Source organism: Lepisosteus oculatus, unplaced genomic scaffold, assembly GCF_040954835.1.
Source record: "Lepisosteus oculatus isolate fLepOcu1 unplaced genomic scaffold, fLepOcu1.hap2 HAP2_SCAFFOLD_40, whole genome shotgun sequence".
Lineage (NCBI taxonomy): Eukaryota > Metazoa > Chordata > Actinopteri > Semionotiformes > Lepisosteidae > Lepisosteus > Lepisosteus oculatus.
Window position 1 is genome coordinate 408,069 of NW_027167934.1, and position 19,898 is coordinate 427,966.

Genomic DNA, 19,898 nt, shown 5'->3' on the forward strand with positions numbered 1-19,898 from the left:
TTGATGGAGGAAGCTCATTTCGGACTCTGTGATCTGCTCACCTGGAAAGGTCTGCTATACTACTACAAGAGAGAAGTAGAGTCTGGAAGAAGGGACAATTTTATGATGCTTTGGAAGATAATGTTTTTTTTTCTTATACTGAAAATGAAAGGTAGTTGTTTCTATATGGACTCAGTCTTTGGAATTTGTATATATATATTTCAGTGATCCCTCAGCCATTCCTTCTGTATTGTAATTCAATTTCTCTTTTAAAATTCCTTCCCCACTTCTAGGACCTGCAGTTGCTGAACTCCACAATGGCTTCTATTGGAAAGTCTGTGACTGAGACCAAGTAAGTGTTCACTTTTTTATGAAACCATTATTTATTTAGGAGCAATGAGCAATTCTTATATAAATGCAATAAAATCATTATGCTCAAACTATGAGAGAGAAAATTAAGGATAATTTAAGAAATCAGTCTTAGCTTGTTTCTATACACAGATGGTATTATTTATTTTCAAAGGAAACCCGCGAGGATTCCCCTGGTGTGCAAGATGTGCCTGAATACTCTTGATCAGCTTCCTGCTCACTTGAAGAGGGCGTGTATGAAGCACGCCACGGCAGAAAAGATCAGGATGGCCTCTCAACAGGCGAGGGAGGACATGATGAATCACCTGAAGAACGGGGTCATCGTGGATTACCACAGAATAGAGATCGTGTCTGGTGAGGCAAACAGGATAGTGGTTGTTAGACTGCTAGAGTCCTTGGGCCTTTTTGTACATGGGAAGCCTGAAGACACATTGGCAAGGTGAGATATTTTTAATCTGTAAGGCTTCTGTAGTTTCTTTTTGAAATCATTGTTACAACATATTATGTAAAAGCATGTTGAAAAGAATCTACCTGCATTCCAGCGGCCCTGAGCAAGAGGCCGCTGTCCAGGAGGAAGAGATGCCAGAGGCTGCTCTAGAAACTGAAACAGAAGCGGATAAGGAAGGGGAAGATGTGAGCTCTGAAGAACTCTATCAGCAGTAAGACTTTTTATTTTTCAGATGTATCTATTTTTTCTAAAATTCTAATTTGTCTTATAGGTATAAAATGTTTAAACCGGTGTTTTATATCCTTACAGGCCCTGAGTAGTTAAAAAGTATCAGCAGGCTGGAAGAGAGTGGCCCAAGCTGGACTCTATAGAAAGCACTCCCTGGATGCTCCTCTCCTGATTGGATTCAAACAGTAGCTTACCAAGGATCTGGGAGTGGCAAATTATTCTCAGGAGGTATTTATTTTTTAAAGGCATTTAAAATTAAGCAATGGTATCTTCATTGTAAATGTTTTTATTTCTTAGCTTAAAATTCACCCATGTGAAATGATGTCAGCCATAAACATCATGACTCTATATTTCCTACCTGAATCTATTCTACTTAAATTATTACATTATACACAATTTGAGTTCATTTTAAAAAGTAAAAGGTAATGAAAGGAATGCATTTTCATAAGAAAGATAATACCGATATGCATGTGATAATCTTCCTTATATCATGTAGTGCATCATTTGGACACTTTGTGGGCTTCAAATACAAAGAAAATCATGTTCTATGGTACAAGATAAATACAAAACTTAAGCTTTTATTTTAATTAGATTTCTTTATAAAGCATAAGCAATCATTTATTACATCGCTTCTTGAATTAAATCTTTTGACAAGAGGTAAGACTTCTGTTACATTTAAACCCATGTTTAGCTGTGTTTTTTAGATTTAACTGAACCAATTTCTGTGTGTGATAATGTCCTTGAATTCTGACAACATCACACTAAATTACATGATATAAAAGAGCTAATGTTTCTAGAGATAAAGTTTCTGAGATTCTTCTAATTACTTTTTATTACCAGGGACAGTTTAATTCACCTTGTACAGTACTGTAAGACCAAGATGCTTTTTTTAAAAGTTATTTAACATTTTATAGAACTTTGTCTACTATGGCAACATGATGTGCTTGGTGAAACTTGGAAAAATACTGCTTGGCAACTTATCTTAAGATAAAGATAGGATAAAGGTTTATCTTTTGCACCTATCTGACCCCCAGGGAAGGCCAATGCTTTCTAAGTTGATGGTTCCCTACAGTAGACTGTACTTTAATTTCAAAGGTAATGTATATTGACCCAAATCAGTTTTGGAATCCAATCTACTGACAAGATGGAGCACATCCTTTTTTCAGGATTTTAGCATCATACGTTTGGTATATTTAGTCCCTAATGCTGAAAGAAATGATCATAGAACATTTGGACACTTTGTGGGCTTGAAATACAAAGCAAATCATGTTCTATGGTACAAGATAAATACAAAACTTAAGCTTTTATTTTAATTAGATTTGTTTATGAAGCATAAGCAATCATTTATTACATTAATATATGTGAAAATAACATTTTAGCATCATACATTTAGTATATTTAGTCCCTAATGCTGAAAGAAATGATCATAGAACATGACATCTAACCTTACCTGCGGTGTTTTTAATCCCTATTGCTCAATGCACGGTGAAAGCATTCCATACATGTGTCTGACAATGAGGAATGGGCCCCTGAGACAGTCATTTGCCTGTTTCACAAATGATCGTATTTTACTAGAGATTCTGTTTGGGATTCAGATGTGCATTCGGACAGCAATCCCTTTCAAGAAATGATACGTTCTGGATGAGGTCAAAGGTGCTGGAACACTGTATCTAGGATGTGTTTGCAGAGACTGTGTGTCTCCTGCTTCAACGCAGTGATAAACAGATGTGCTCCTTTAATTTATTGGTACATGCCCAGGGCAGTAAGCAGTCTGAGGATTTATTTCCAGATGGCATAGAGCAGTGAAGCAGTGAAGTAGTGCAAAACACTGGATCATTATATTATTAGAATCTATTCTACTTAAATTATTACATTATACTCAATTTGAGTTCATTTTAAAAAGTAAAAGGTAATGAAAGGAATGCATTTTCATAAGAAAGATAATACCGATATGCATGTGATAATCTTCCTTATATCATGTAGTGCGTCATTTGGACACTTTGTGGGCTTGAAATACAAAGAAAATCATGTTCTATGGTACAAGATAAATACAAAACTTAAGCTTTTATTTTAATTAGATTTGTTTATAAAGCATAAGCAATCATTTATTACATTAATATATGTGAAAATAACATTTTAGCATCATATGTTTAGTATATTTAGTCCCTAATGCCGAAAGAAATGATCATTTGTTTAACATGCACGGGTCTGTCTCAAAGAATGCAGTACTCCTGAAGGGTCTCAAACCCTACATTTCGGATGCCTAGCTGTATCCCTCACATGTGGCACCTCAGAATGACTTCTAACCTTACCTGTGGTGTATTCAATCCCTATTGCTCAATGCACGGTGTACATACTGCATACATGTGTCTTGAGAATGAGGAATGGGCCCCTGAGACAGTCATTTGCCTGTTTCACAAACAGGGACCTGGACCTAGACCTGGCCCGTACAGGGCTCAAACCCGCAACCTTGGCGTTATTAGCACCACGCTCTAACCAACTGAGCTAACCGGCCTCACGACAGTGCTCCTCTCTGTGCTGCAAAAAATCAAACTCAGGGAATTTCTTTTGTCCTCCTTTGAATAGAAAGCCGTGTAATTCAGTGTACGGGCTTTCTCGTGCAGTTTCATGGTTCTTGTAACCCAAATCCTACACTGGCCTGAAGTGCCCCCCCATTTCACAGCATTTTTCAGCTGATTTAAAATGTACCTAAAGGAGAAGCATTATTGAAGACCATCAATTACCAAGAGCTTTTGTCAAAGGTTTTGGTGGTCATTTTGAATGACCACAGAGCGCTGTGACCTCGGTTTTACATCTCATCCAAAAGACAGCGCCCTTTTACAACACAGCATCTCCGTCACTATACTGGGACATTGGGACCCACACAGACCTCAGGGTGAGCGCCCCCCCGCCGGCACCATTAACACCTCTTCCAGCTGGAAGCTTAGTTTTTCCCTGTAGCTCATCCTCATCCAGGTACTGACCTGGCTCACACCTGCTTAGCTTCAGTGGGTTTTCAGTTGCGAGTTGCAAGGGGATGCAAGTGATGGAGCCGCTCGCTGCAGAAGCCACTGCATTGACCGGGAATCGAACCCGAGCCTCCCGCGTGGCAGGTGAGAATTCTACCACTGAACCACCAATGCTCAGTGCCTGGGCCTTCAAAAAAGACGCTTTTTTGGTGCTCTGTGCAAAACGCGTCGACATCTGCTTCCAGCTGCAAAATGCCATTTGCGGACGCTGAAGAACTTATTTCCAAGGCAGCGAGTACAAGCGATTGGGCGTTTTAAAACCACCAGGAACAGCAAAGAGGCGCGCTTCTTTGCTTGCGCCGAAACACACCGACTGAAGGCGGACAACGTAGTCGGCAGGATTGGAACCTGGGGGGGGAGACCCCAATGGATTTCTAGTCCATCGCCTTAACCACTCAGCCACGACTACAGCAAGCCCCACCGCCGCTGCGTTCTTGCTACAATCTTACCTGGATCGCGAGGCGCCGGCGGAAGCCTATTTCAAAGTCGTTCTCCGTTTCAAAAAAACATTTCCAAAATACAAGCCTTGCAGACAGACACGCCTCAGAGGACTTAAGGGTGGCTTCATGTCAGAATGATAAAGTCTCCCCGTCCGGACATGAAAATGCCACTTTGTTACACACAAAAAAAGAATCAACAACAGAGAAATGCCCACAAGCATTTGAAAAGCCACACCACGTCGCACTTGAAATAGCTCTTACATTAGTGGTAGACACAGGAATCGCCTTTTTATTTACGCGCTTACCAACGCGATGGAAAGCAAAACAAAGCAAAGCAGAGCAAAACAAAACGAACAAACGAAAACTCTCACGTCCTGCACTTGCATATAACGCTGTTACGTGCCCAAGCGGTATTGTACGTCATCCTAGCACTGCACCCCGGGTCGTACGGTATATGGGAACGAGCACACGCCACGAATCGTCTCGAATCACTCCCTACAGCTGTAAGGCGCCTTGAAGCGTGCACCCCCAACATTCTTCTTTGCGCATCTGTGAAAGGTAAACTCTTGAGCAAACTCTGAACCAGCTCTAAGGAAACTAATCCGATTAGACGTTACTTTGACTCATCTTCTTACGCTCAGTGCCGGATTGCTCAAACTCCAGCTAGGGTTAGGGTTAGCATTCCCACGCTACTTAAACACTTTGTTTACGCTCAGTGCTGGATTTTGGGAACTTCAGGACGAGTGGGAATTTTCTCCTATCTGTCCATTCTGTTTTGTTTTGGAGACTCTTGGCTGCCTATGTTGTTCAGTGCAGCGTGAAGGAAACATTTTCCAAAACTGTGTCAGCTCAAAAGTTGTAAGAAAACCTCTCCAGGTGCTTTAACTCTCTTCATTTTTGTCATTTAATGTGACACTCGATGTATAACTGGAGCCTCACATATGCAAATGGTGAGGCTCCAGTTCGACACCCAGTTCCACACCACTTTACAGTATATGACAAAAGCATGGCAGACTGTGCCGGACCAGCTGGTAACTTCCGCTTATTTTGACCATATTAAACATTGGAAATCTTCCCACTTGCATTTGTGACACTTGATTTTGGCTCCACCTAAGACACTCTTAAATCTTCAAACACTTTTCTCTTCTCCCGCAACACACTTGTCTGTCGGCACTATGTGGCAGCGTTGCATGACAACCCATCTCACCACGGAAAGGAACCTAACAGCTTTGGTAAGAGAGTAGAATTACCTGAAGAACTGCTTTCCATGGAAGCAGGACCAAGCGATGTAGCATTTTTATAGTACCAGGAAAGGAGAAGCGGCACTTCGCCTTTGCCGCACAGGCACAAGGTGACGTACGGCAGACGCCGTAGTCGTCAGGATTCAAACCTGAGCGGGGAGTCCCCAATGGATTTCAAATCCATCGCCTTAACTACTCGGCCACGACTACAGCGAGCTCGCCGCCGCCGCATTCCTCCTATAATCTAACACGGAGTGCGAGGTGGCTGCGGAAACTTTATTAAAGTCGCTCTCCGTTAAAAAAAAAATACCTTTCACAAGATACATGCCGGCAGACAGACACGCCTCAGAGGGTTTAAGGCTGGCTTCACGTTCAAATGATAAAGTCTCCCCGTCCGGATGTCAAAATGCAACTTTGGCAGACAGAAAAAACATCAACAAACCACAAATGTGGACAAGGATTTTACAAGCTGCACCACACTGCACTTTCAAAAGCATTTACATTCGTGTTAGACGCAGGAATTGTCTTTGTTTTGCGCGCTTACGAACGCCATAGAAAACGAAACAAAACAAAAGCCCTCAGCTCCTGCACTTGATTATAATGCCGTTACGTGTCGAAGCAGGAATTTACGTCATCTTACCACTGCAACATGGGGAATAGAGGGAAATGAACACACGCTACGAATCGTCTCAATCACTCCCTAGAGTCGTAAGGCACATTGAAGGGTGCACCCCCATCATTAATCGTTGGGCCTCTGTAAAAGGAAAGCTGTTGAGCAGTCTTTGAAACAGCTCGGATGAAACACTTGATTGTTTCCATGTGCATCTGGAGCCCACTTCTTATTTTCACTTCACGCCGCCCAAAGCATTTCTAAAACAGGAGATTCGCGTTTGGGAATGCGCCCTGCCCTACAAATAAAACAGGTCTACGGGTCTGAAACCTGCTCCACGGAAAACAGTTCTGTTGCGCTTTTGATCAAAGGGAGATTCTCTGTTCTTACTTTTTGATTACATAACACCCAAAGGGGCTTCTTTGGAGCTGGATTCCAACCAGCATCCTAAAGTTTCTTGGCGGTATCCTTTACAGTCCTCTGTTCGGTCGACAAGGAACAGAAGGGGGCAGCTTTCCTCAGACATACAGTGCAATGTACTGTAGTGTTCCCCTTCATTGAATTCGCAGTTCTGCATCAGACCTCTAACTCGTTTCCTTAGCTTGGATTTAAGCCACGAAGCAGGCTTCTACTGTATAAACGTCTAGAGGAATCACAAACTATTTGAGAGGCCATCATCCCAGGGGGAACTGACAAAGTCTATCCCTAAACACCTAGCGCAGTCTCTCGAGAGACTGTCAAAAATCGCTTTCTCCGTTTGTGCTGCAAGTAAGTGAAAACGCGGTCTCAACCCAGAGCCACTTGGCAGCAGCGGCACGTAAATACTGTTACTACCACTGCTCGATACCAACGTTAGCCTACTATACCATGTTCAGCCACCGCTAGAAAATGTAAGGCTCTAGTACTGGAGCAAACAAAAGGAGAGCCAACGTCAAACGTAGAGAGCGACGAGGATGGGATTCGAACCCATGCATGCAGAGCACAATGGATTAGCAGTCCATCGCCTTAACCACTCGGCCACCTCGTCGATGAAACTGGGCTGTCCAGACATGGGTTGGCGCGCTCCAGATGATCTTTTTCTTTTTTTTCCCTCGTACTCGAGGGTCCTTTTCCTGTTCCACATGCGATTTCAACATTTTCCTTGGGAGATGTCAAGCCAGCAAGCCACTGCTGTGGTTCAGTGGCCATTGTGGAGTTCACTGGCCCTGTTGTACACAGAAAGCACATTGAGCTCCTTGGACATGAAAAGTTCCAGATAAAAGCCATTTGTCATCCTTTCTCTTGGTGTCGATGTTGCTATTGTATGTAAAGGTGGCAACTTGCTCAGCGAGCAGGCGGAGCACACACCGAATGCAGATGTGTCTGAGTGGTGTGTCCAAGTGGCTGCAAAAGGACAACACTACCAGGGCGCCGTTGCTTAGTTGGTTAAAGCGCTTGTCTCTTAAACAGGAGATCCTGAGTCCGAATCCCAGTGGTGCCTTCTTTGTTCTGTCTTCTTGAACAGAACTGGTCCTTACAGACAACCGCCTACGGCTAGACTTAATTAAATGCAAGTATTCATTTCCTGTCTTTAACGCGACTTGTTTTTCTTAAAATGGATGGAACTTGCAAAACATGAAATACAAACATTGCTAATCAGCGCTAGCGGCTGGCAAAAAAAAAGAAGTCAGCAATGTTTTTTTTCTTTAACCTTAACCCTGCTAATGGAGAAGAGTTAAACGACCGAGTCTATGCAGCTTAAACGGTGCTCATGTCGGGTTCTTAGCTGAAAGGGTGGTAAATCACACTCACCCCAGTCCTTAATCTTTTAAAAGGATACAAAATTGAACCTAGTCGCCACATCACATACATCCTGTTCAACGATAAAAAGGTAACGTCTATCCTCGCTCCAGAGTCAATCTCACGTTGCATATATCAGGGCATATTTTTTTCCACTTTACCATGAGTCGGGCTCAGCTGCACAGAGGCGAGAGCAGAGCAATGAGGTCACGGGGACAGGGGAGTCACACGCTGGCGGTTTAAACACGCGGAAGAAAACTGAGGGATCCACAGTATGTGGACCCTCCGTGCGCCATCAGTCCGCACTCCGGACTCTGAATCCTGCCATCCAAGTTAAGATCTCGGCGGAACCTGAGGCGCAGTTCCTTCTTAAAACGTAATCTGGTGAGCATTTCTAGAATCGTACTTGTATAGATGCAGCCTTTAATGTGTTGCTAGGTTAAAATTGATGACTTCTTGAACTTCAGTAGGCAACTGCCCTCTTGATTTCGGATTTAATTTCTTTATTACAGGGGCGCTTTTATGAAGACAGAGTCATGTTCAGGTACTTTGCTTGATGGAGGAAGCATATTTCGGACTCTGTGATCTGCTCACCTGGAAAGGTCTGCTGTACTACTACAAGAGAGAAGTAGAGTCTGGAAGAATGGACAATTTTATGATGCTTTGGAAGATAATGTTTTTTTTTTCTTTGAAATCGAAATGAATCAGAATATCAGTGCAAAAGACAAACTCTTGGTTTGGTTTAAAGAGATATGGTTTTAAAACAGACAAAATGTAGAAAACAGGTGTTTCTCACTTTTGGAAAAGAATGGACCGGGGGTAATATTTTACTAGGTGCAGTGCTGATCTCACTGGGTTACAATCCTGCAATGTCATACCAGGGCCAGTGGCGCAATGGATAACGCGTCTGATTATGGATCAGGAGATTGCAGGTTCGACTCTTGCCTGGGTGGGGTCGTTTTTAAACATATCGGGCTACTCCCTAAGTAGTCTGTGCTACTTACTGCATTGTAATCGTACCCAGTAAGAGATTTCCTTCATGTAAATGAACTGCACCTGACAGCTTTAGAAAAACACCTGGGCTCAGTACGGTGCTGAGAGCTCAGCGTTGCTGTTCTAATTAGCACGCACTGCATCGGCTATGAGCCCGAACCTTTCAATTATTCCGATCAGTAAGTCAACACGTAGTCCACATGAACGGTAGAAATATTCTCTTGTCTGTCTCTTGTTTGTATAGAACTGAATGTCCCTGACAATGTACTGTTAGTTTTAATTGAAGAACGGCATTTGTGTTCAAATATACCAGACAAGTTTATGTAACTGCTCATGCGACACTCAGTTGTAATTAGTCAAGAAATAAAGTCGAACAACAGCTGCGGGTTTGATTCTGAACGTATGAGATTGCAGCGCCTTTTACTTCCATTGACAAATGATAGAGATTCGAAGAGAGATCCTTCAGACCAGCAAGCAAACCCACGGCTATTTCGGTTTTCTATCTAGGCAACGTTGGTGTCTGCAATAGCATACATGAAAGCGTGATGCAATTTCTGTGGCTACATTTGTTGCACGTCATGCACAGTAAGAGTGTTTCTAACACCAAATAAAAAGTCAACAATTAGCGATCACGCCTTCTCCTCAGTTAGCCCACTGAAACCCTTGCTGTTAACAGTTCTTTACTGCGTGCTTTACCAGCACCTACATATCGTGTCGGTTCTTTCAGTTTTATTCATTAGGTTTTCAAAGGCATAAGTAGAGCACCAGAGGTGCGAACGCAAAATGTGTAGTTATCTGAAGAATTGATTTCCATGGCAGCGGGTCCAAGCGATTTCGCGTTGTAATAGTACCAGGAAAGGAAAAGCGGCACTTCGCCTCTGCCGCGCAGACACAAGGCGACGTGCGGCAGACGCCGGAGTCGGCAGATTTCGAACCTGCGCGGGGAAGCCCCAACGCATTTCGAGCCCATCGCCTTAACCACTCGAGCACGACAAATGCGAGCTCGCTGCCGCCGCATTCCTCCTATAATCAAACACGGACTGCGATTTGGCTGCGGAAACCTTTTTAAAGTTGCTCTCCGTTAAAAAAAATACCTTTCACAAGATTTGTGCCGGCAGACAGACACGCCTCAGAGGGTTTAAGGCTGGCTTCACGTTCAAATGATAAAGTCCCCCAGTCCGGATGTCAAAATGCAACTTTGGCAGACAGAAAAAACATCAACAAACCAAAAATGTGGACAAGGATTTTACAAGCTGCACCACACTGCACTTTCAAAAGCATTTACATTCGTGTTAGACGCAGGAATTGCCTTTGATTTGCGCGCTTACGAACGCCACGGAAAACGAAACAAAACTAAAGCCCTCAGCTCCTGCACTTGATTATAATGCCGTTACGTTTCGAAGCAGGAATTTACGTCATCCTACCACTGCAACACGGGGAATAGAGGGAAATGAGCACAAGCTACGAATTGTCTCTAATCAGTCCCTACAGTTGTAAGATGCCTGGAAGCGTGCACCCCCATCATTAATCTTTGCGCATCTGTGCAAGGTAAACTCTGGAGCAGTCTCTGAAACGGCTCAAAGGAAACACGTGATTGATTCCATGTGCATCTGGGGTTCATTTCTTATTTACATTTAATTCAAGGGAAAGGCTTGGGTCAGTTTCAGACGGCCTCCAACAGCGAGATTCAAGCGCCCCACCTTCAGCCCAATCTGCGCCGCCAGAACGCCAACGGCTCCTCTGGTCTCCGGGGTGCGGTTGTGACCCCGTAACCTAAAGTGTTGGTGGCAGACAAATGGAGACTAACAGGTGATGTCCTAGGACATGACTACATTGTGACACTCGGTGGGGATGGTGACCATTGCTTGGAAAAGAGTGCGAGGCCCCTTTAGAAAAACATTTTGTTAACAGGCATTCTGCCTCAGCCTAAACACCTATAGCTTGCAAAGCGCATGCTATTTGACAGGCACCTCTGCAAGACCTTAAGAGTCTCTTAAACTAGTGATAGTAAGGTGTTCCCAATGGGCGATGTTTGGCTTTCAAATCATCTCTCTGTGGAAGCGCCGAGATGCAGCTGTTTAAGGCTTAGAAGCAGCTGACTGTTTCACTACCTAGCTGATTACTGTCAGTCAGGGAGCTCAGAGGTGAAAAGCCTGTCTGAGAGACAATTCGCCGTCAATCAGTTCAATATGTTCCGTACCAGCTCGGCGCACCTGAGATCATCTTGGTAGCCGTGTAGCTCAGATGAGTGAGAGCGTGTGTGTGTGTACCACCGTGATTGGATGCCGGTCCTTCTCAGGTCACAGTAAACCTTCTGCTGCCTAACTTTCCTAATTTTGGGGATCCCTTTGAAAAAGCAAAGGAAAAAAAAAACTGGCTCTTCATCAGCATGATCGACCTCACCCAGTGTACCCCAGTGGCCTAATGGCTAAGACACTGGCCTCCTAAGCCAGGGATTGTGGGTTTGAGTCCCATCTGGGGTGCTCCCGTCCCATTTTGAGCGTACAAATGTCCTTTTGATTTGCAAAGCTACAACCCCACCTTACTCAGTGAGCGTCTCTTCTTTTCTCTCACATACAGTTGGGAGAAAAACTTTTGTAAACAGCCCTTCGGAATGATGTGGATTTCTGCATGAATGGCTCCTAACATGTGATCTTATCTTTATCTAAGTCATAATAATTAATAAAGAGAGTCTGATTTAACAAACAACACACGCCCAACATTTGACATTGCTGTTTCTTTATTGACCAAATGGTTTAAACAATCAAGGTCATTGATGGAAAAAGTACGTGAACCCTTATATTAAGGAGCTAGTGGAACCTCCTTTATGACAAAAACCTCAATCCCCACTTTCTGTAGCGGCTGGTCAGACCTGAGCAGCGGTTAGGAGGTATTTTGGCCTATTCCTCTATGAAAAACTGTTTCAGTTCATGTATATTTTTGGGATGTCTTACGCTGAACGGCCTGCTTCAGATCACGCCACAGCACTTCAATGGGATTGGGGTCAGGACTCTTACTTGGCCATCCCAAAATACGGAATTTCTTCTGTTTCAGCCACTCTGTTGTTGATGTACTCCTTTGTTTTTGTCATGTTGCATGACCCAGCGTCTTTTGAGTTTTAGATCACAGGCAGACACCCTGACATTCTGCTGTAGAATTTCCAAATACATTTTGGAATTCATCGGTCCCTCGATGATTGCAAGCCGTACAGCCTCCGCCATGCTTCCCAGGTGGGATGAGGTTTTGGAGTTGGTATGCAGTGTTTTGTTATCTCCAAACATAACGCTGTGCACATTTACCAACAAGTTCAACTTTTGTCACGTCTGTCCACAGAACATTGTTCCAGGAGTTGCTGTGGAACATCCATGTGGTCTTTAGCAAACTTGAGAGGGGCAGTGGTGGGTTTTTTTGGGGGGAGAGCAGTGGTTTCCTCCGTGGTGACCTCGCATGATCACCACTCCTGTTCAGATTTCTTCTTATGGTGGACTCATGGACACAGACGTAAGACAAAGTCAACCACCTGTTCGCTAGATCCCATCCCCACTCAGCTAGTCAAAGATTCCCTCGAAGGACTGGCAGGACCTATAATTAGTATGATGAATGCATCGCTTGCGTCAGGCGTTGTACCTGATCAATTTAAGGTAGCGGTTGTTAGACCGCTCCTTAAGAAGTCAAATTTGGATCCACAAGTTCTTAACAACTACAGGCCTGTCTCAAAGGTCCCATTTCAATCTAAAAGTTTTGAGAGAATAGTTGTTGCCCAATGTCAATCGTATCTGGATTCAAATAATATACTTGAGAAATTTCAGTCTGCTTTCTGAAACTGCATTAACGAGAGTCGTAAATGATATTCTCTTAGCTACTGATGTGGGGAATGCAACAGTGCTTGTGCTTCTAGATCTTAGAGCTGCCTTTGACACGGTTGACCTCTCTGTTTTGTTACACAGGCTTGAGTTTGAGGTTGGCTTATCTGGAACCGTCCTTCAGTGGTTTACTTCACATTTTACTCATCGTTTTCATTATGTTCAAATATCTAATAATTGTACTGCTTCATCAACGTCACCAGTTCAATTTGGGGTACCAGACGGATCAGTGCCGGGACCAATATTGCTCTCTCTCTCTACATGCTGCTGCTAGGTAGGATAATACGAAAAAATAATATGAACTTTCATTCATATGCTGATGACACTCAAATAAACATTTTGTTTACACCAAACGACAACTCTTCTATTATCACTTTAGTTAAATGCATTAATGAAGGAAAGACTTGGATGTGTGAAAACTTTTTGTTACTCAACTCTGAGAAAACTGAGGATCTGTTGATCGGAGGCAACAATACTGATAGGACTACTATAACTTCAGCACTTAACTCAGAGGATTTAAACATTTGCCTCAAAGAGACAGCACGTAACCTAAGTGGCATATTAGACACAAGGCTCTTAACAACTTGCATTGTTAAGTGCCTTGAGACAACCTTGTTGTGAAAGGTGCTATATAGAAATACATTGATTTGAACTGAATTGACAATGTAAAATGTTGTGTGTGTTGTTTGTTAAACAAGACTGTCTTTATTTATTATTATGCGTCAGATGAAGATCAGATCACATTTTAAGAGCCAATCATGTAGAAATCCAGATCATTCGCGTTTTAAAAGTTGCGGGAAAAGCGAAACAGGTGCTTTTCCTTTGTTGCGCAGACACACGACGACACCGTAGGCGGCAGGACTCGAAGCTTCGCGGGGAGACCCCGACGGCTTTCTAGTCCATCGCCCTAACCACTCGGCCACGGCTGCAGCGCGCGCCGCCGCCGCCGCCACTGCCTTCTTGATGCAGTCTAACATAGAGTGCCGGGCAGCGGCGGAAACCTTTTTCAAAGTCGCTTTCCGTTTAACAACAACAAAAAAAACTTTCACAAAATGCATGCTAGCAGACAAATGCGCCTCAGAGGACTTAAGGCTGGCTTCAAGTTGGAATGATAAAGTCTCCCCGTCCGGTCAGGAAAAGGGAACTTTGTTAGACAGAAAGAAGGAAGTAACAATAACGGAGAATTGTGTGCAAGGATTTTAGAAGCTGCGCAGCCCTGCAGTTTCAATAGCCCTTTTATTCGTGTTAGATGCTGGAATTGCCTTTTTTTGACGCTCTTACGAATGCGATGTCAACGAAAACAGAACAAAGCACAAAAAACCCTCAAGTCCTGCAGTTGGATAGAATGCCGTTACGCGTCCAAGCCGTATTTGACTTCATCCTACCATTGCAACACGGGGCGTATATGGAAACGAACACACGCTACGAATTGTCTCTAATCAATCCCTACAGTTGTAAGGCGCCTGGAAGCGTGCACCCCCATCATTAATCTTTGCGCATCTGTGCAAGGTAAACTCTGGAGCAGTCTTTGAAACGGCTCAAAGGAAACACGTGATTGATTCCATGTGCATCTGGGGTTCATTTATTTATTTACATTTAATTCAAGGGAAAGGCTTGGGTCAGTTTCAGACGGCCTCCAACAGCGAGATTCAAGCGCCCCACCTTCAGCCCAATCTGCGCCGCCAGAACGACAACGGCTCCTCTGCTCTCCGGGGTGCGGTTGTGACCCCGTAACCTAAAGTGTTGGTGGCAGACAAATGGAGACTAACAGGTGACATCCTAGGACATGACTACGTTGTGACACTCGGTGGGGATGGTGACCATTGCTTGGAAAAGAGTGCGAGGCCCCTTTAGAAAAACATTTTGTTAACAGGCATTCTGCCTCAGCCTAAACACCTATAGCTTGCAAAGCGCATGCTATTAGACAGGCACCTCTGCAAGACCTTAAGAGTCTCTTAAACTAGTGATAGTAAGGTGTTCCCAATGGGCGATGTTCGGCTTTCAAATCATCTCTCCGTGGAAGCGCCGAGATGCAGCTGTTTAAGGTTTAGAAGCAGCTGACTGTTTCACTACCTAGCTGATCACTGTTAGTCAGGGAGCTCAGAGGTGAAAAGCCTGTCTGAGAGACAATTCGCCGTCGATCAGTTCAATATGTTCCGTACCAGCTCGGCGCACCTGAGATCATCTTGGTAGCCGAGTAGCTCAGATGAGTGAGAGCGTGTGTGTGTGTACCACCGTGATTGGATGCCGGTCCTTCTCAGGTCACAGTAAACCTTCAGCTGCCTAACTTCCCTAATTTTGGGGATCCCTTTGAAAAAGCAAAGGAAAAAAAAAAACTGGCTCTTCATCAGCGTGATCGACCCCACTCAGTGTGCCCCAGTGGCCTAATGGATAAGGCACTGGCTTCCTAAGCCAGGGATTGTGGGTTCGAGTCCCATCTGGGGTGGTCCTGTCCCATTTTGAGCGTACAAATGTCCTTGTGATTTGCAAAGCTGCAACCCCACCTTACTCAGTGAGCGTCTCTGCTTTTCTCTCACATACAGTTGGGAGAAAAACTTTTGTAAACAGCCCTTCGGAATGATGTGGATTTCTGCATGAATGGCTCCTAACATGTGATCTTATCATTATCTAAGTCATAATAATTAATAAAGAGAGTCTGATTTCACAAACAACACACGCCCAACATTTGACATTGCTGTTTCTTTATTGACCAAATGGTTTAAACAATCAAGGTCATTGATGGAAAAAGTACGTGAACCCTTATATTAAGGAGCTAGTGGAACCTCCTTTATTGACAAAAACCTCAACCCCCACTTTCTGTAGCGGCTGGTCATACCTGAGCAGCGGTTAGGAGGTATTTTGGCCTATTCCTCTATGCAAAACTGTTTCAGTTCATGTATATTTTTGGGATGTCTTGCGCTGAACGGCCTGCTTCAGATCATGCCACAGCACTTCAATGGGATTGGGGTCAGGACTCTTACTTGGCCATCCCAAAATACGGAATTTCTTCTGTTTCAGCCACTCTGTTGTTGATGTACTCCTTTATTTTTGTCATGTTGCATGACCCAGCGTCTTTCGAGTTTTAGATCACAGGCAGACACCCTGACATTCTGCTGTAGAATTTCCAAATACATCTTGGAATTCATCGGTCCCTCAATGATTGCAAGCCGTACAGCATCCGCCATGCTTCCCAGGTGGGATGAGGTTTTGGAGTTGGTATGCAGTGTTTTGTTATCTCCAAACATAACGCTGTGCACATTTACCAACAAGTTCAACTTTTGTCACGTCTGTCCACAGAACATTGTTCCAGGAGTTGCTTTGGAACATCCATGTGGTCTTTAGCAAACTTGAGAGGGGCAGTGGTGGTTTTTTTTGGGGGAGAGCAGTGGTTTCCTCCGTGGTGACCTCGCATGATCACCACTCCTGTTCAGATTTCTTCTTATGGTGGACTCATGAACACAGACGTAAGACAAAGTCAACCACCTGTTCGCTAGATCCCATACCCACTCAGCTAGTCAAAGATTCCCCTGAAGGTCTGGCAGGACCTATAATTAGTATGATGAATACATCGCTTGCGTCAGGCGTCGTACCTGATCAATTTAAGGTAGCGGTTGTTAGACCGCTCCTTAAGAAGTCAAATTTGGATCCACAAGTTCTTAAAAACTACAGGCCTGTCTCAAAGGTCCCATTTCAATCTTAAAGTCTTGAGAGAATAGTTGTTGCCCAACGTTAATCGTATCTGGATTCAAATAATATACTTGAGAAATTTCAGTCTGGTTTCTGAAACAGCATTAACAAGAGCCTTAAATGATATTCTCTTAGCTACTGATGCGCGGAATGTAACAGTGCTAGGTTGCAACAGTGCTAGGAATGCAAACGTTAGGTTGCGCTTCTTCATGCTGCATCGTCGGCATGAGTGGAGCTTTTTAAACGTCTGTACTTAGTGCGCCTCATAAGAAATCGTTTGTCCCCGTTCAAAAGAGATTGTGCGATGTCCTGCAGCGTTCGCAAAGCAAACCTTTGACAGTTTGAAAAGAGGAATTTATTCTGCTTCCTGTGCGTGCAGTAGTTACAAAGTTGAACGTCTTTACACTATCTGCTGCAGTTTTCTTTGGGCGGGCTTTGTCAGATGGCTTGGAAAAACGCACTGTGTTTCGGCTCGGGAAACATCATGAGCAGTGTCCTGCATGTTTTCTGTTTCTGTTGGTAAGAGCGTAAATAAAAAGGCGATTCCTGCGTCTACCACTAATGTAAGAGCTATTTCAAATGCGGCGTGGTGCGGCTTTTCAAATGCTTGTGGGCATTTCTCTGTTGTTGATTCTTTTTTTGTGTGTAACAAAGTGGCATTTTCATGTCCGGACGGGGAGACTTTATCATTCCGACATGAAGCCACCCTTAAGTCCTCTGAGGCGTGTCTGTCTGCAAGGCTTGTATTTTGGAAATGTTTTTTTGAAACGGAGAACGACTTTGAAAGAGGCTTCCGCCGGCGCCTCGCGATCCAGGTAAGATTGTAGCAAGAACGCAGCGGCAGTGGGGCTCGCTGTAGTCGTGGCTGAGTGGTTAAGGTGATGGACTAGAAATCCATTGGGGTCTCCCCGCGCAGGTTCGAATCCTGCTGACTACGTTGTCCGCCTCCAGTCGGTGTGTTCCGGCGCAAGCAAAGAAGCGCGCCTCTTTGCTGTTCCTGGTGGTTTTAAAACGCCCAATCGCTTGTACCCGCTGCCTTGGAAATAAGTTCTTCAGCGTCCGCGAATGACATTTTGCAGCTGGAAGCAGATGTCGACGCGTTTTGCACAGAGCACCAAAAAGCACCAAAAAACTTTTTTGAAGACCCAGGCACTGAGCATTGGTGGTTCAGTGGTAGACTTCTTGCCTGCCACGTGGGAGGCTCGGGTTCGATTCCCGGCCAATGCAGTGGCTTTTGCAGCGAGCAGCTCCATCACTTGCATCCCCTTGCAACTCGCAACTGCAAACCCACTGAAGCTAAGTAGGTGCGAGCCAGGTCAGTACCCGAATGAGGGTGAGCTACAGGGAAAAACAATGCTTCCATCTGGAAGCGGTGTTAATGGTGCCGGCGGGGGGGCGCTCACCCTGAGGTCTGTGCGGGTCCCAATGCCCCAGTGCAGTGACGGAGATGCTGTGTTGTAAAAGGGCGCTGTCTTTTGGATGAGATGTAAAACCGAGGTCACAGCGCTCTGTGGTCATTAAAAATGACAACCAAAACCTTTGACAAAAGCTCTTGGTAATTGATGGTCTTCAATAATGCTTCTCCTTTAGGTACATTTTGAATCAGCTGAAAAATGCTGTGAAATGGGGGGCACTTCAGGCCAGTGTAGGATTTGGGTTACAAGAACCATGAAACTGCACGAGAAAGCCCGTACACTGAATTACACGGCTTTCTATTCAAAGGAGGGCAAAAGAAATTCCCTGAGATCGATTTTTTGCAGCACAGAGAGGATTGATGTCATGAGGCCAGTTAGCTCAGCTGGTTAGAGCGTGGTGCTAATAACGCCAAGGTCACGGGTTTGAGCCCCGTACAGGCCAGGTCCTTTTCTCCTCTCTTACCAAAGCTGTTAGGTTCCTTTCCGTGGTGAGATGGGTTGTCATGCAACGCAGCCACATAGTGCCGACAGACAAGAGTGTTGCGGGAGAAGAGAAAAGTGTTTGAAGATTTAAGAGTGTCTTAGGTGGAGCCAAAATCAAGTGTCACAAATGCAAGTGGTTGGATTTCCAATGTTTAATATGGTAAAAATAAGCAGAAGTTATCTGCCGGTCCGGCACAGTCTGCCATGCTTTTGTCATATACTGTAAAGTGGTGTCGAACTGGGTGTCGAACTGGAGCCTCACCATTTGCATATGTGAGGCTCCAGTTATACATCGAGTGTCACATTAAATGACAAAAATGAAGAGAGTTAAAGCAGCTGGAGAGGTTTTCTTACAACTTTTGAGCTGACACAGTTTTGGAAAATGTTTCCTTCACGCTGCACTGAACAACATGGGCAGCCAAGAGTCTCCAAAACAAAACAGAATTGACAGATAGGAGAAAATTCCCACTCGTCCTGAAGTTCCCAAAATTCAGCACTGAGCGTAAACAAAGTGTCTAAGTAGCGTGGGAATGCTAACCCTAACCCTAGCTGGAGTTTGAGCAATCCAGCACTGAGCGTAAAAAGATGAGTCAAAGTAACGTCTAATCGGATTAGTTTCCTTAGAGCTGGTTCAGAGTTTGCTCAAGAGTTTACCCAGTGGGCATTGATTCGTCGAATACAGTATATTCACATCGAAAATACGGCTATACGTATATATACGTCGCCTCGACGTATAATCAACGTCGAATTGCAACCGTAAAATCGACGACATTAATAAACGCATATATAACGTCGAAAACACATCTAACACAGTGCCTGAGGCTTTTTACTGTATGTATCGTGTGTACGTATAGCCATATTTTCGCTGTGAATATACGTATATTCGACGAATCAATGCCCACAGCTTGGCATACAAGGGTTTTGCGGAGGGGGTCTTGCCACCTGCCTGAAAAAAAACAGTAAAATGTTTGAGTGCCTATAGAGTTTCTATTTTTATTTTCTTGAGAAAAGCTGATACCATTTCCTGGACACCCCGTCTCCCATCAGTGCGTGGTGCCCGGGGAAAAATCTGTAGGGGGGCTTCTGAAATTCTGAGGGGGGGTGATATTTCAGTTGAAACGGAGCTGTATGGTGCAGCTACCCAGATGAAATCTCGCAGCTATGCCATTGATTAGTGCTTCATGATAGAAGATAACGACTAGCAATCTGGTATTTGCGATGAAGTTCAGTTTCACATTTTTCGTCACTCTCACGGTTTGTATTGCCTGGAGCGAAAAGTACCATAAGCGTTCATTTTTGCAGCTACATGGACGTTCTGAATCGTTAAGAAAAAA

The 19,898-nt window shown here is 44.2% G+C and overlaps 3 non-coding genes across 3 annotated transcripts; 1 reads left to right on the plus strand and 2 right to left on the minus strand.

The window, feature by feature from the left end:
• Positions 1–5,862: 5,862 nt before the first annotated feature.
• Positions 5,863–5,944, minus strand: trnas-uga (transfer RNA serine (anticodon UGA)). The gene has a single exon. It is a non-coding gene; the product is annotated as a tRNA-Ser (tRNA).
• A 1,345-nt stretch (positions 5,945–7,289) lies between these two features.
• On the minus strand, positions 7,290–7,371 carry trnas-gcu (transfer RNA serine (anticodon GCU)). The gene has a single exon. It is a non-coding gene; the product is annotated as a tRNA-Ser (tRNA).
• Positions 7,372–15,352: 7,981 nt separating this feature from the next.
• Positions 15,353–15,425, plus strand: trnar-ccu (transfer RNA arginine (anticodon CCU)). Its single transcript has one exon. It is a non-coding gene; the product is annotated as a tRNA-Arg (tRNA).
• Positions 15,426–19,898: the final 4,473 nt, after the last annotated feature.